This window comes from Myxine glutinosa, chromosome 12 (assembly GCF_964187855.1).
Source record: "Myxine glutinosa chromosome 12, kmMyxGlut1.1, whole genome shotgun sequence".
In the NCBI taxonomy this organism is placed as follows: Eukaryota; Metazoa; Chordata; class Myxini; order Myxiniformes; family Myxinidae; genus Myxine; species Myxine glutinosa.
The window spans coordinates 47,509,189-47,523,149 of NC_136272.1; the positions used below are offsets into that span (position 1 = coordinate 47,509,189).

The 13,961-nt window shown below is 43.0% G+C and overlaps 2 long non-coding RNA genes across 2 annotated transcripts in view; one reads left to right on the forward strand and one right to left on the reverse strand.

Annotated features, from left to right (window-relative positions):
- The window catches only part of LOC137437358 (uncharacterized), a 17,946-nt gene continuing 3,985 nt past the window's right edge, over nt 1-13,961 (reverse strand). Inside the window, exon 3 of the long non-coding RNA XR_010986479.2 lies at nt 1-103. This is a non-coding gene — a long non-coding RNA (uncharacterized LOC137437358). The remainder of the gene's footprint in view (nt 104-13,961) is intronic.
- LOC137437359 (uncharacterized) overlaps nt 12,173-13,961 on the forward strand; it is a 23,940-nt gene continuing 22,151 nt past the window's right edge. Inside the window, exons 1-2 of the long non-coding RNA XR_010986480.2 lie at nt 12,173-12,252; nt 12,747-12,857. This is a non-coding gene — a long non-coding RNA (uncharacterized LOC137437359). The remainder of the gene's footprint in view (nt 12,253-12,746; nt 12,858-13,961) is intronic.

The window sequence follows — 13,961 nt, forward strand, 5'->3', positions numbered from 1 at the left end:
TTAGACCTCCAAGCCACGGCGTGCCGACGTCATCCTCCTTTCGTCTCGCCACATCACCATGGTAACGGCCTTGTTTCCATGGCTGCCCACATCTGCGAGAGGCCTGGGGGAGGAAACGGGCTTTTCATAATCACGTCGGCTCAACAGATTCAAACTGAGCTACGGTTTCGGAAATCGATCGTGCATCAAAGGTCTCCAAAAGCGCATTACTGTTTGTGGTGAAACAAAACTATGAAATATTACACAACAGGGAAACAAGGGAGAAAACGAGGTCGTGGTGGAGCGTGGGCAGGATGCTCATAACGATCCAGTACGAAAGGGTGGTTATATATACTAGGGCATTGCCCGTACTATATCTATATCTAAAATTATATCCCCCCCCTCTATTTACATGAAATGGTTTGGTCCAAAGCGAACGGCTTGCGAGTACGGTGACAATCCCCCCCCTCTATTTACATGCAATGGTTTGGTCCAAAGCGAACGGCTTCCGGAGTTTGGTAAAGAAATCGCCATCGCGTGCACAAACGCGCAGGAAAGCGAATGAATCGCAAATTCGGTTTTATTAGTTTTAAAACATAGTTTAACGCCAACATAGTTTGCAAACGTGAAATAAATGAATACGCTCTCAAATGTGCCATCCGAGGCAGAGTGTGTCCTCCACGTTCGGCACACGCGATCGTTCGCTGCTCTCTGATTGGTTGAATCGTTTTTTGGACATAGCTCGGTAAGTAATTGTCCGATTAATATGAAACCTTGAAAAGGCACATCCTCGGGTCCCCAGCAATATACCTGGCAAGTTAAAAGTATATCGGACCCGTGGTTGTCGAGAAACAGCGGTCACAGACAAACAGACGTACAGACGTACAGACGTACAAACGTACAAACAGAGATTACTGGAATTATAGATAGATATATATATATATATATATATATATATATATATATATATATATATATATATATATATATATATATATATACTGAAACGCAAAAGAAACTTGCCACCTTTGAAACCTTTACATATCAACAAGAACACTGCGTGTAGTAAATGTGTGAACTTATTTGTGGACAATAGTGTCCTCACTGTCAGACAAAACGGTCATGGATGGTCACTTGAACCTTCAATGGTCACTTCATAGCACAGCTGTTGAACAGCCGTTTTGACTGTCAGTGATTAGCCAAGGGGTACGGGATGATTTTAATGAGCTGCATGTGATGTCTTGATATTGGCTTTAAAAAGGCCAGTGCAAAATGGGCATTTCAATCAACATGCCACGATTGTCAAGGGAGCAACGGCAGCGTGCCCTGGGCATGCTGCAAGGCGGACTGAGCTACCGTGAGGTGGCACGTCGCCTTGGCTGTTCACACCAGACGATATCGGCCCTGGTGGACAGAGACACCCTCCACAACTCTGCAGATGACAGACCTCGATCAGGGAGGCCAAGAGTCACCACTGCAAGGCAGGACAGGCAGATGGTCCGAAGTCACCTGCGGGATCGATTCCGTCCAGCATCCCGCACTGCGGCAGAAACTCCGGGGTGTGCAAACCCACGGATCTCCAATGATACTGCACAAAGACGACTGCATGACTATGGTCTGACTGCCAGAAGACCATACAGAGGCCCCGTGATGACGGCTGCCCATCGCCGCAACCGACAGAGATGGTGCCAGCAGCATCAGCGGTGGACCTTGGCGCAGTGGAACGAGGTCGCTTTCAGCGATGCGTCAGGGTTCTGTGTGGACAGTCCTGATGGGCGTGAGCATGTCTGGAGAAGAACTGGCGAGCGATATGCCGATTGTTGCGTGCGTCAAGCCAACAGGTGGGGTGGCCCAAGTGTGATGGTGTGGGCCGCCATATCAGGCCGGTACAGGACGCCACTGGTGGTTGTGGATGGGAATCTTAACGCCCAGCGGTATGTGGATAACATCCTGCGACCTCATCTGCTGCCATTCCTGCTAGACCACCCAGAACTGAGAACCTTTCAGCATGACAATGCTCGTCCCCATGCTGCTCGCTTTACCACTGCATTTCTCCAAGGCGAGAACATCAACACCATGCAGTGGCCTGCGCTCTCCCCTGACCTGAATCCCAAAGAGCACCTGTGGGATGAGCTTGGGAGACGTGTAGTTGGCAGGGCCAGGACACGGGCAGAGCTACTTCAGACATTGAGGACTGAGTGGGACAGAATCCAGCAGCAATCCATCCAAAGACTGGTAGGCAGTATACGCCGACGATGCACTGCCTGTATCCAAAACGATGGTGGCCACACACGCTATTGACAGGGGACTGACATTGCACCCTGTGCTGTTCTGTACTGTAGAACAAACTGATGAGATGGTGTATCTTGGTCAACAACTTGACATGTCATCAATAAAATGCCAATGTTTCAATTAGCGATTGCTGGTTTGTTTTATTTTGAACTGTTACAATTTTATTACATTTCAAACAAGTGGTAAGTTTCTTTTGCGTTTCAGTATATATATATTGATTAAGATATATATATATATATATATATATATATATATATATATATATATATATATATATATATATATATATATATATATATATATATATATATATATATATATACACTACCGGTCAAAAGTTTTAGAACACCTCAATTTTTCCAGTTTTTGTTGAAATGTACGCAGTTTAATGTCTCGATGTACTCTGAAATGAAGCAGAGAACAAATAAACAATTGGAGATAAAAAAAGAAATCATAGAATCATTTTGTTTAACAAAATTTAATTTATATTTTTGACTCAGCAAAGTATCCACCTTTTGCAGATATAACCGCCGAACACACTCGTGGCATTCTTTCTACAATGGAAATCAAATATTGTTCGGGAAGTTCTTCCCAACACTGTTGCAGAAGTTCCCACAAATGTGTTGCACTTGTCGGTTGCTTTGCTTCCGCCCTTATGTCCAGTTCATCCCAAACCAGCTCGATGGGGTTAAAGTCGATTCGAATTTGGTGAATGCTGTGGTAGCCCTTTTGGTTGAGGGTGCCAGTCACTCTGTGCAAGTCGCCGACTCTGGATCCAGCAAAAGAGCCCCAGACCATCACGCTTCCTCCTCCATGTTTGACAGTTGGTGTCACACACTGAGGAACCATCCTTTCGCCTTCTCGACGGCGTACAAAAACCCTGCGTGATGAACCAAAGATTTCAAATTTTGATTCATCGGTCCATAAGACCTTCCAGTCTTCAGTAGTCCACTGGTGGTGCTTCATGGCCCAGGCAAGCCTCTTTTTCTTATTTTGCCATCTTAGCAATGGCTTTCTTACTGCCACTCGACCTGTCAAACCTGCAGCTCGAAGTCTTCTCTTCACAGTTGAAACTGAGACTTGCTTACTTCGACCAGTGTTAAGCTGTGCTTGAAGCTGTTGTCCTGTGAGCTGCCTATCACGCAAGCTGTTGACTCTCAGAAACTTGTCTTCTGATTCTGTTGTGGCTTTGGGTCTGCCAGACCTCTTCCTGTCAGAGTTTCCTCCAGTTTCCAATATACTACTTCCTGCAGTGCAATATTGTCCATAATGCTTCAGAGGGTGTAATAACAGTCTGTTCCAATACTGCTTTTATACAGACAGGGGGTTTGTAATCAAGTAATCAGCAGAGGTTGGGACACCTGGAGGAATTGTTTGCATCAACTTTCAAGGCTTAATTTACTTACATTGCTGCAGAACAGCCGTAAGTTGTTAACCCATTACTTGTTCCCTGAAGAAGGCCTTTTTTTTTTTTTACAATATAACTGTGCAATTTACATTATTTTCCCGTTTTTGCTAACCTAAACTTTTTTTTTTAACCTCGAGCAGTTTACTGCTTACCTTTATACCATTTCAGGTTATTCACTGGCCTTGAATTGCTTAAATTTCAATAAAAACTGGAAAAATTTAGGTGTTCTAAAACTTTTGACCGGTAGTGTATATATATATATATATATATATATATATATATATATATATATATATATATATATATATGTATATATATATATATATATATATATATATATATATATATATATATATATATATATATATATATATATATATATATATATATATATATATATATATATATATAACCATGGAGTCCAAACGTGACGTCACCGCTCTGAAAACGTAATAAAATCCAATGGGTGCAAACCATTAATATTCCATATATTAATAAACGTTTTTTAAAATTGATCTCTGGACTGATGTGACTGTTTTGTCAATGAGAGACATTTATCAAAAAAGAAAAACGTTGATCCCACTAACCGGGAGCCACGAACTTAATCAAATTGAAGCAACGTACTCTCATGTCGGTGATAGATGATGATCAGCAGAATGATTAATTTGCAGTTCGGTTTAATTCTATAACGACATTCACATTCGTCTGACGATGGTAAAGAGGAGGAATTTTGCTGAGGATCAAATGTTTAAATTAAGAACTGGTATAATGCCGTCGAAGTAAACGACACCACCAAAAATATACAACATTTCCTCCTTTCTAGACATCCGCAAACCTTTGAGATGTGTGTCACGTGACATGGCATCCGGGCCGCCGTGAGCACGTGATATCGTACGTGACCACACGAGTCTGCTACGCTACGCGGGGTCACGTGATGCATGTGGTACGTGACCACACGCGTCTGCGACATGCGAGGGTCAGGTGACACACACGTCACCTAGCAGTTTTTGAAGGGTCACGTGATACATGTGTCAACTCGCTGTTGTTACCTCCCCCACCAAAGGCGGATGGAGGTTATGTTTTCACCCCTGTCTGTCTGTCCGCTTGTGAACAAAATATCTCAAAAAGTTGTGGACGGATTCGGACGAAATTTGGCAGAGATGTAGCAAATGTGATAAGGACGAAATGATTAGATTTTGTTGCAGATCCGGATTCGGATCCGGCTACGATAATCTTTTAAGTTATTCTTCACCATTGGGAGATCGGGCCAAAAACGATACATAGCAGGATATCTCAAAATGTTGTGGACGGATTTGGACGAAACTTGGTGGAGAGGTTGGGCGTCTGACAAGGACAAATATATTCGATTTTGGTGAAGATCCGAATATGGATTCGGATATGAGAATTATTTAATTTTTAAGTGATTCTTCACCATTGAGTGATACGGCCATCCAGGTGGAGGTATGCTCTCTTCTGAGTGCCGTTCTCGTACTGGTACTGTAATATGGGGAACATATCCTGCATTTGTACAGCATCAGCGGAAAAGTAAAAGCATCCTCGTACTGTTGACGCAGCTAGTCTTCATTCAGATATTTTCCTGTGGACAAAGAGATTGCAAATATTTATACTTCTTTTTATTATATTAACCTTTAGGTTTAGAAAAGGCAACGATCTATATAATAATAGTGTAAGGACTCGACTTTGTTATCCCTTTTACGCCGCACCCAGTGACCCGATGCCCAATGCACTAATGGATTTACGATCTACGAACCGCGCTCTTTGTTTATCACATACAGCCATACTCGAAAAATCTGAATTAGCCGACGTTGGGGCCCAAAAGCATCCGATTAACTGCCGATACGACGCCATCTTACGACGCCATCGTATTGGCGTCTGCTGTGCGAAGGCGAAGCGAGCCGTCCGCTGATTGGGCAGTCGAGTGGTGTGAACATGGGTGGTGTGAACCAAATGGTCATTTTATTCCCTTGAACATTTTAAATTAGGATATATAAAGAAACGTCTTTATCGTCATTTTAATAAAGTTAAATGGAGTGACGTTGCGATACTCGGGGTGTGTTGCATAAATCCTCGTAACTCAGAGAGGTGTAGCAGGTGGCGAGACGTAAGGAAGCTTAAAGATAACGAGCTGAAACAGACGAACGATATGTCAATCCCTTTCTACACCGAACGGCAATAAAAGTATGAGAGCGGGAAGGCATGGCCTGAGCACTTCGAGCAGAGAGGACTGATTGGACGTAACTTAAAGAGAAAAAATTGGAGCTTAACGGAAGAAGAAGATCCCATGAGCGCTCCCCTATGCCATCCATAATGGTAAACTCTATCCATACACCACATCCTCCCTTCCGTGGATGTTCCACGGGTTTCGGCTAGTTACTACTATTATGCCTTGGTCTAGTGTGCAGATTGAGCTTGATGGGGAGATTGGTGAAATTCTGGCTGAGATGGGCTGCGCTCTTGTTGCGGATGGGGGAAGAGAGAATGGCAAAGAGAGCGGATAGGTTGAGGGAACAAGGTAGGAGGAAAAGAGGTAGACCACGGTTGAGATGGGGGGATTGTGTGAGGAGGAATATCAGTAAGGTGGGGGGTAGATGGAGGGTGGAGAGAGTTGGCTGAGGAAAGAGAGGAGTGGAGGAGCATCGGAGTCAAGACAGGAACCTGGTACCATCGGACCAACCCCTTTATAAAGGGAAGAGGTGGAGAAGTCCTTGTGTTCAGCCGGGACTTTTAAGATGGCGTCCAAAGCAAAATTTGTCTGAATCTTTTATGGCAACTACTTGGGGAATACCAAAGAATACGAAGGGCTCGGGACTTCCATGGAGCATGGCTCCCTTCTGTATCCTGGTACTCCTGCATATGCATGTCAGCCCTGAATGGACCGCAGGGGTGTGTTACTGCGTTCAGTTACCAATCAGCTTGTGGAGCACTCGCTAAGCAGTTTAAACCCTCCATTCGAAACCGTTGATAAGGAACGGTTGGCTTGGCAGGCTTTAACAAGCTGCTTGGTAACTGAACACTCCGCATGTTTTTCTCCGCATGTTAGCAAAATGGCCGCCGTAGTCTGATTCAAAACGATTGGAGGCTATTTCTTCAATTTTGCTATCACAGAGGACGATATTAAAATGTGAATTTCGTATTTTAATTGTTACTTCAACTTTTCATCGTAATCTATCTATAATTCCAGTAATCTCTGTACGTCTGTACGTCTGTTTGTCTGTGACCGCTGTTTCTCGACAACCACGGGTCCGATATACTTTTAACTTGCCAGGTATATTGCTGGGGACCCGAGGATGTGCCTTTTCAAGGTTTCATATTAATCGGACAATTACTTACCGAGCTATGTCCAAAAAACGATTCAACCAATCAGAGAGCAGCGAACGATCGCGTGTGCCGAACGTGGAGGACACACTCTGCCTCGGATGGCACATTTGAGAGCGTATTCATTTATTTCACGTTTGCAAACTATGTTGGCGTTAAACTATGTTTTAAAACTAATAAAACCGAATTTGCGATTCATTCGCTTTCCTGCGCGTTTGTGCACGCGATGGCGATTTCTTTACCAAACTCCGGAAGCCGTTCGCTTTGGACCAAACCATTGCATGTAAATAGAGGGGGGGGATTGTCACCGTACTCGCAAGCCGTTCGCTTTGGACCAAACCATTTCATGTAAATAGAGGGGGGGGATATAATTTTAGATATAGATATAGTACGGGCAATGCCCTAGTTCTTAAAATTCTACAAACATTCAAAACCCGCTCCACATCCTCCCCAAAATGCACAGTCCATCGATACGCTTTCATCCTTTTTATTCCCCCATTTATTTAACTTTATTTCCCTCTTCCTCGTACTCTGTAGTCGCTGCTAACACAATTTGGGCAAGTTGTCATGAGGATCGAGTAAAAACTGAAAAGGACGACCCGAAGAGAATTTGCTCGAGTACCACTTCCATGGAGACCGAGAGAGTGGTTTCCATGGAGACCGAGAGAGTGGTTTCCATGGAGAGCACCATTTTATTAAGCGATGCCGAGCGTTTTGTTCCGTTGCAGGGCTTGATCAAGTGCTTTGAATGAGGCAAGCAGCTTTTCGAGCGATAGCAAGCCGCTTGATAACGGAACACACCTCTGGTTGTCTTATTATTTCGAGCTTACTTTCTCTCTCTGATCGCCATGAACTCCTTCGTTTGTTATCCATAACTTTCCATCCCCACGTGTTCATGTGTGTCCTTTGACGAACCCATTCCTTGTTTCCCTCCAAATTCATGCTCCCTGCTCGGTCTCCTCCTTTGTCCCTATTTATCTTACTTTAGATCCTCGTCCTTGTTTATCCAAATATATACTCCATCCTTCGGTCCTTCAATGCAATGTCACGACTTCATGTGAGCTCACGGGTTTGGGTGACCTTATTTACTCTCTCTGACCTTGTGCATCGCCTAGATGTTTGCCTCCCCCTCCACACCTTCTCCATCGTTACTTGAAAAGCCTCCACACCTCCTCCATCGTTACATCAAAAGCCTCCATCCTCAGACTGTTATTTATTTATTCCATGAGCCATGAATGTGTTTGCATTAAAACATCCAAACACGATAAGGCCTCATAGGGACGATTGCGTCATGCAGGACTCCACGAGCAATAAATGTTTGAGATATTTAGTTTGGGTTCGATTCCCGTCCCGAGTACGTGGATTTCTGTCCCATCAAGATAAGCTTGTCAATATCTGTCCCATCAGGACAAGTTTGCCAATCTCAGTCCCATCAGGATTAGTTTGCCAATCTCAGTCCCATCAAGATGAGTTTGTCAATCTCAGTCCCATCAGGATAAGTTTGCCAATCTCAGTCCCATCAAGATAAGTTTGCCAATCTCAGTCCTATCAAGATAAGTTTGTCAATCTCTGTCCCATCAGGATAAGTTTGCCAATCTCAGTCCCATCAAGATAAGTTTGCCAATCTCAGTCCTATCAAGAAAAGTTTGTCAATCTCTGTCCCATCAGGATAAGTTTGCCAATCTCAGTCCCATCAAGATAAGTTTGCCAATCTCAGTCCTATCAAGATAAGTTTGTCAATCTCTGTCCCATCAGGATAAGTTTGCCAATCTCAGTCCCATCAGGATAAGTTTGCCAATCTCAGTCCCATCAGGATAAGTTTGCCAATCTCTGTCCCATCAGGATAAGTTTGCCAATCTCAGTCCCATCAGGATAAGTTTGTCAATCTCTGTCCCATCAGGATAAGTTTGCCAATCTCAGTCCCATCAGGATAAGTTTGCCAATCTCAGTCCCATCAGGATAAGTTTGTCAATCTCAGTCCCATCAAGATAAGTTTGTCAATTTCAGTCCCATCAGGATAAGTTTGTCAATCTCAGTCCCATCAGGATAAGTTTGCCAATCTCAGTCCCATCAAGATAAGTTTGTCAATCTCAATCCCATCAGGATAAGTTTGCCAATCTCAGTCCCATCAAGATAAGTTTGTCAATTTCAGTCCCATCAGGATAAGCTTGCCAATCTCTGTCCCATCAGGATAAGTTTGCCAATCTCAGTCCCATCAGGATAAGTTTGCCAATCTCAGTCCCATCAGGATAAGTTTGCCAATCTCAGTCCCATCAGGATAAGTTTGCCAATCTCTGTCCCATCAGGATAAGTTTGCCAATCTCAGTCCCATCAGGATAAGTTTGCCAATCTCAGTCCCATCAGGATAAGTTTGCCAATCTCAGTCCCATCAAGATAAGTTTGCTAATCTCAGTCCCATCAGGATAAGCTTGTCAATCTCTGTCCCATCAGAATAAGCTTGTGAATCTCTGTCCCATCAGGATAAGTTTGCCAATCTCAGTCCCATCAGGATAAGTTTGCCAATCTCAGTCCCATCAGGATAAGTTTGCCAATCTCAGTCCCATCAGGATAAGTTTGCCAATCTCTGTCCCATCAGGATAAGTTTGCCAATCTCAGTCCCATCAGGATAAGTTTGCCAATCTCAGTCCCATCAGGATAAGTTTGCCAATCTCAGTCCCATCAAGATAAGTTTGCTAATCTCAGTCCCATCAGGATAAGTTTGCCAATCTCAGTCCCATCAGGATAAGTTTGCCAATCTCAGTCCCATCAGGATAAGTTTGCCAATCTCAGTCCCATCAGGATAAGTTTGCCAATCTCTGTCCCATCAGGATAAGTTTGCCAATCTCAGTCCCATCAGGATAAGTTTGCCAATCTCAGTCCCATCAGGATAAGTTTGCCAATCTCAGTCCCATCAAGATAAGTTTGCTAATCTCAGTCCCATCAGGATAAGCTTGTCAATCTCTGTCCCATCAGAATAAGCTTGTGAATCTCTGTCCCATCAGGATAAGTTTGCCAATCTCAGTCCCATCAGGATAAGTTTGCCAATCTCAGTCCCATCAGGATAAGTTTGCCAATCTCAGTCCCATCAGGATAAGTTTGCCAATCTCAGTCCCATCAAGATAAGTTTGTCAATCTCAGTCCCATCAGGATAAGTTTGCCAATCTCAATCCCATCAAGATAAATTTGCCAATTTCTGTCCCATCAAGATAAGTTTGCCAATCTCAATCCCATCAAGATAAGTTTGCCAATCTCGACAAGATAAGTTTGCCAATTTCAATCCCATCAAGATATGTTTGCCAATCTCAACAAGATAAGTTTGCCAATCTCAATCCCATCAAGATAAGTTTGCCAATCTCGACAAGATAAGTTTGCCAATCTCAGTCCCATCAGGATAAGCTTGCCAATCTCTGTCCCATCAGGATAAGTTTGCCAATCTCAGTCCCATCAGGATAAGTTTGCCAATCTCAGTCCCATCAGGATAAGTTTGCCAATCTCAGTCCCATCAGGATAAGTTTGCCAATCTCAGTCCCATCAAGATAAGTTTGCTAATCTCAGTCCCATCAGGATAAGTTTGCCAATCTCAGTCCCATCAGGATAAGTTTGCCAATCTCAGTCCCATCAAGATAAGTTTGCTAATCTCAGTCCCATCAGGATAAGTTTGCCAATCTCAATCCCATCAAGATAAATTTGCCAATTTCTGTCCCATCAAGATAAGTTTGCCAATCTCAATCCCATCAAGATAAGTTTGCCAATCTCGACAAGATAAGTTTGCCAATTTCAATCCCATCAAGATATGTTTGCCAATCTCAACAAGATAAGTTTGCCAATCTCAATCCCATCAAGATAAGTTTGCCAATCTCGACAAGATAAGTTTGCCAATCTCAATCCCATCAAGATAAGTTTGCCAATCTCGACAAGATAAGTTTGCCAATTTCAATCCCATCAAGATATGTTTGCCAATCTCAACAAGATAAGTTTGCCAATCTCAATCCCATCAAGATAAGTTTGCCAATCTCAACAATAAAAGTTTGCCAAGCTCAATCCCATCAAAATAAGTTTGCCAATCTCAACAAGATAAGTTTGCCAATTTCAATCCCATCAAGATATGTTTGCCAATCTCAATCCCAACAAGATAAGTTTGCCAATCTCAGTCCCATCAAGATAAGTTTGCCAATCTAAGTCCCATCAAGATAAGTTTTCACAATCCCTTGTGGGGTATATAGATTACAGTAGATCTTCCCTCAGTTCTGTAAGTAAAGCTTACCTCAGGGATGTCAGGATTTATACTCATTTCTTTGTTTAATGTTATAAACAGCATAAGCGACTGTTTGAAAAGCTAATCATGTGTGTTTGTGGTTTATAATACAGTATTTTACAAGCTGCGCCGCTGTTAGACTTTCGGTCTTGTTTAATAGTGTTAGAGCTGGACGAGGGTCGGGACTAGGGACAACACGATAAAGATATCTTGGTGGCCCACTTCTACATTGAATGACCAATGTCCTCTCCGTACATGAGGAGATGCCTGGTAGGTTCTTTTATTCAAAAGGAGAGCATGAAAAAACCGTGTTTAAAAGCCGATTCCCAAAAACCAAGATGGCGGCCAAATGTTATTCTGTGTCGGAATGTTCACCCCGATCCAGCTGGCGCATGTTTCGGGCTGCCTGGCACAGAACGGCATTGTTTTCTTTCCAGTTCTCTTTTGGACGTGAGACGTGCAGGAATGGACTCCAATTAGTGAGACGTGCACGGCTGTTGTCTATCTTCCGAAATGCCACGGACATTCTTCCCTATTCTGACGTAATGGTGATGTAAAATGGCCACCCATCCTGGGTGCTTTGGTTTTGCTGGCAAAGACGAGTGTGCATACCTCCGAGCTATCCCTGCGACATTACTCATTATACAGACGGACAAATATATTCCTCCAAATAATGTTATTGTCCTTCCAGAGTTTCTTACCACGTGTGCAACCCCGCACCTCTCCTCTACATCTCCATCCTTGTGTAGATTGCTTATAGGAACTCACAAACCTGGATTTTTTTCCCTGGCGTGTCCCATTATTCCGTTGACAGCAGGACGTGCTTGTTTAAGATTCCAGGCACGGTAGCTGAGCACGTGCCAAGAATGCAGCATACCCCCCCCCCCCTCCCATCCACCACCACCAGCTTCCTGTCGCAGTACACATGGGGCAGCCAGGCTTCTCCACCGACTGGGGCGTGCGGATATGTCATGTGATCAGGGTTTGTACCTCGATCATGTATACTACGGCTCGTGGAATAATGTCATGGCGTGTCGTGCTCGATGCCGGTCAATCATATGCTCTGCATTTGGGGACATTTCAAGGGACAAAACTAAATGATGACCTTTTAGCATTCCTAACATGTTTGCGTTAACTTTGGACTTGTGCTTTGCAAGGTTCAACTGGCAAAGATGTCATTGTCTGCAGAACAAGTGAACGTGTACTTTGATTGTAGTCTTTAACCATAGACTGTATTGCATTACACGAATAATGATCAATATAGATATTGTATATGCAAGTATGACGGAAAATTTGACTCTCTGCCCTTCTCCCACCTTGCCTGAATTTCCCATAAATTACCTTCTTTTCATTTCTGCTTCTTCAGTCAACTTCAGACTCCCCCTCTTTCCCATTCCTGCATATTCTTCCCTCATTCTCAAACCTCGTACCTTGTCTTTTTTGTCTCTCCTAAACCTCCCCCTGCTCCTGTACAAGCTTTATGGAACACGAGTATAAAAGCCCGTCAAAAATGACGGGTTGGAACAGTTTATTCGAAGGTGCAGCCTCGTGAGCGTGCCAAAGTCTGAAGCCTCGGCCTAGTGTCAGGTGTGCTTATATCTTCTTTATTTATTAGACATCATACGGATGTAAATGAACACTAGTTTTACTCTGTGCGCGTTGCACATCACGTGCAGCGAATTTCACCTCCCTGCGCCTTGTTTTTATTGTTATTTTAAATAACGCTTCTGTACACCGCCCTTGATGCTCGATTTGCAAGCCGCCGTCTACAATTCCAATAGAAGAGATATAATTACTCCTTTATATGGAAAATGTTTTTCGAGTTTGTTTTGTCCTCAAAAATAGACAATAGTGAACACACATTCGTGATAAAAGAGATTGGCCTTTAAAACCTACCCTTATGAAGGGGAACAGACACCTGTACAAACACACAAACTGACTGTTTATATGGTAGATGTGTAGATGATCACGTGCTTATCTTCATGGCGTTTACTGAACATCTCTATCAAAAGTTAGGAAAAGCAACTGAATACGAGGCACTGAATTTAAAGCGAGGGTGGCTTTATTTGTTTGCCAAGCAACAGGTAAGTGGCCCAATAAAGTGGACAGATGGCAAACTGTCCAGTGGACAAATCTGGTTAAATTTACCTGTCTGGTTACGTTTACCTGTCCATGTTTTGCATTCTTCTGAGAACACAAGCCGTTTATCCACACTTATTCTAAACCAACAGAGTTACTTCGACTAAAGTTAATGTGAGAAAATCCGAATCCGTGTAACGATATTAACGTCCTTCCAAAGATCACGTTTGTGCGTAATGACGTCACGACGTCTTTATAAATTGAAAACTATAACCCGGTAAGCTGAAATCTTTATAAATTGAAAACTATAACCCGGTAAGCTGAAACCATCATGGTTATGCTGAGAGCGCTTTAAAGGAGACCTCTGCAACAGTCTTCTGAGATTCCAGCATTCTTTCTGCTGGGATACACTTTAGTTTCCTTCCTTATTGGGAATGGAGGTATTATTAATAACATCTTGCTGACTACATGTGTTATAATAGTTATTCTATATTTAGGAATTGATAGACATGAAAGTAATTGTGTGTAATTCAGAAATGTTAAATCTATTCTTCCATTAAAATATTTCAGATAGCTCCGTTTACCATTCTTTTTGTGGCCATTATTATTAGG